Source organism: Arachis stenosperma, chromosome 10 (genome assembly GCF_014773155.1).
Source record: "Arachis stenosperma cultivar V10309 chromosome 10, arast.V10309.gnm1.PFL2, whole genome shotgun sequence".
NCBI lineage: Eukaryota > Viridiplantae > Streptophyta > Magnoliopsida > Fabales > Fabaceae > Arachis > Arachis stenosperma.
This window is the reverse complement of record NC_080386.1, coordinates 128075150-128078702: the sequence shown is the minus strand read 5'-3', so window position 1 is coordinate 128078702 and position 3553 is coordinate 128075150.

The following is a 3553-nucleotide window of genomic DNA, read 5'->3' as shown; positions in this document are numbered from 1 at the left end:
GCAACAACTCCTTCTACAACTCTTTTCTTTTTGAAGATTTTGCTGCATAGTTGGCCAGAAAATCTTTGATAGTGAGAACAATTTATCAAGTATAACTTATAACAAGTTTCTTTCAATTACACACATGGCTTTTTCCATTCTTTTTCCTCTTCAATTAGGAAAAATAACTTATCAAGCTTCAAAATGCATTTAAAACAACCACCACCGAGATTATCCATTGCCTATTGAAGATTTCAGATGAAAACAAAATAAATAATGAACAATACCTAAATACCCAGGTTTACATACAATTCGAGTGTCCACATACCCAAATTCTGGAATAGCAATTAATCAACAATAACCCATATGATCAATAATCAAAATTAAAAGAAGAAACTTCACAAAAGAAAAAATACCAGAGACAACGAGGCAAAGCACACCGAGAGGGCAGATGTTTCAGCAGCGGAGGATGAAAGACTCAACGCACAGCAAAAGCACAGCTAGGGTTTGAGGTTAACGCGGCTACGAGATGGAAAGGTAAAGATGGCAGAGTAGCAACGCAAGCTCACCGCGACCGGAGCCCAGCATGCAGTAATCAGAAAGAAGAGTCGGCGAAAAACATAGACAATGTGCGGCGGTGGTACACCTTCGATGATGCAGAACAGCTACACAAGAAATTTTCACTGCTTAGGGTTTCATACAAACAGGGGACCCCTTTGGAATATAAAAAAATTAACGAGGACAAAATCGTCTGAAAATATTGATACTGATTCGTGTCCATCGCCCAAAATCCGTGTCTCAGCATTTTACTGAGACATGAAATACATGTAACTTGTGTGTGCTTGTGTGTAACCATGTCCTTCTTATTTCTGTGTCTCAGAATCCAAACAATAGACACGTCTCACTGTGTCTATGTCTTGGCAAGACACGGACATCAAACAAACGCAGCCTTATGTAATTAAATAAAGATATTTTTAATAAAAAATTTAATAACCAAACTAACCATTAATTATGTTAGTAAGGAGTGATCCACAGCAGAAAAAGGGATCGAGTGAGAAGCGTGAGAAGACAGGAGATAGAGATGACATCGGCGCTGGCTATACTAGAAAAGACGGGAATTCAACGACGTAGCTAAGGAATGATGCACTAAAAAAAAGAGAGATTGCGTGAGAGGGCAGTAGATGACGACGACGTCAGTGCTTCTTATCACGACGGTGACAGCGATTCTTGAAAGGATCGAAGCTACGCGATGAAGAAAGAATTGAGGAATATAATGGAAATGTGCTTCAATTAACGGGAGTGAGATTTTGATATTTTAAGAAATTATATCATTACCATCTCAAATAATAAATTACAAAATAACCTAACTATGGTTAAGATAATGACCAATTAAAATTTAAAACATCATGAAGAGTAACTTACATGTTATTTTAGAAGGGATTGGGTAGCATTCACCTAATTATTTATAGGCATACCATAATAAAGATTGCTAATTATGAAATCTTAAAATTAATTTCTATCATTAATTTTAGTTTCCCTAGCTTGAATAATCCCTCAAAACATTAACGTTTTGATTTTTATTAAGAAAAAAAAAACCATAAACCTAATGGACTACCCGTAAGCCCCCCACTCCTCCCAGGCCCTAACTCATCTTTCCTCTTTTCTGAAAATTGAAATGACAAAGAAACAAAACCTAGCAGCCACCGCCCTCTCTTAACCTCTTCCGCAGCCATCGTCCAGCGCAACCACCGCAGCCCCCACCGCTCTGTAGTACCGCATCAACCTCATCGCTGATTAGGTTTTGACCTGTGTCCGTCGGTGTCGTCTGGTCATCGGACGCAGGGTTGAAGATTCCTCATTGTGGCCATTGTCGAGGTCTCTCTTCCCTTCGCCGTCGTCGTCGAGTTTACTCTTCTCGTCACCGTCAATGCCGAGTTCTCTCTTATCTTCACTGTCGCCGTCGAGGTCTCTCTTCTACTCGCCGTTACCGTCGAGCTCGATCTTTGTCGCCGTCAAGCTCGCTCTCTGTCTCTCTGTCCCTTCCTCTGGTTAGCTTAAACACTGCTTCCTGAGTTTGGTTTTTCTTGTTTTGTTGATCTGTTCTTAATAATAATGAATTACTGATTGAGTTACTATTGAGTTACTGGGGTAGTTCACTGAAATTGAGTTGCTGAGATTTTGATATTTTCTGCGTATTGTGAGTTACTGGGATTGCCATAATGATATTGTTGAGTGTTTTTCTGATGTCTCTCTGTCCCTACCTCAGGTCATCATCTATTTAGCATTAAGCACTTTTTGAAAATTTTGATATTAACTTTTTGCTTGATTTGTTCTCTTAATTTGTTGTTGATAATATTGTTTGAGCTGCTGGGTTAAGGTACTGATCATGAATTGTATTAGATTTTGTGAATTTTGTTAATTTTTATATGCTATTTTGAACAGGTTTTTTAGTTGTATACTTTTTTTCGGTTAAAGATTTAAATTTTCAAGGGGCGTTTATTTTGATTTAGACTGAAATTAGAAAAATTATAAAAAAGGTTTCAAATAGTACATACATGAGACGTAGAAAAACAATGTTACTTACCTGGTTGAAGATCCATATAATTGGCTTTTGGTGTGAAAATTAAGGACTTCAACAAACTGAAAAACAAAAACCGACTTTCATCATGAGAAACAGTTCAAAGTAGCATATATAAAAATATTTACAGAGAAACCCAAAAAGAGGAGAACCAGATAGGTGAATTTGGCTTCAAAAATAATTTGTGCTGAACTTGTGTAAACTGATTGTATTGCTTATCAGTGAAATTTATTTAATTGAATAAGCACGTTTATATACCTTTGAGAATCACATATTTTTATAACAGATTATTTCAACAAACTTTTGAAATTAAACCAATATTCTCTACTTTTTTGTTATCCTAACCGTTTAAGTCCATTTAAATTATGCAGGTGGTTCAGTTTACTTTTTTAAAGAAGCAATATTTAACTTGTTTAAGTTAATACCGTAACTTCATAACAGATTTGGTGCAACAATAAAGGAACAGATACATTGCATAATACAAATTTAAAAGTGATTTGAAAATACAAAAACAAACTATTTAAAATGATTAACGTTAAATCAACTTGTCAAATATTGTTGTGATCTCCTCCTATTTCTCCTCATTTTTTGTTTTATCCATACACCCCAAAATTTCTATATATCTCAAACTCTCACATCAGTTGCACGTCATTCTCAGCAGGTGAGAGACTTCTCCATTTCAAACTAGTTACGTGAGTTCAGTTCTCTTTTCTCTTCGAGAGTTTTTTCCGTTGCTGGTTAAACCTAAGATTGTCTTTCCACAGTTAAGGTACATTATTTTTCTTCTTTTGTTTATCTTATTTTAGGTTTCATTTACATATCATTCAGCATTAAATAATGTATAGTATCCAAATTACTCTAATTTAACTCTATGAACCTCTCGTGTTACATTTCTGAATTGTTAAACTTTTTTTTCGTAAGATAAAGAATTCATTTTTTTATCCTTAACTTGTATTAATCTTGTTCACTGCTTTTTGGGTATATTATTACTTGTAT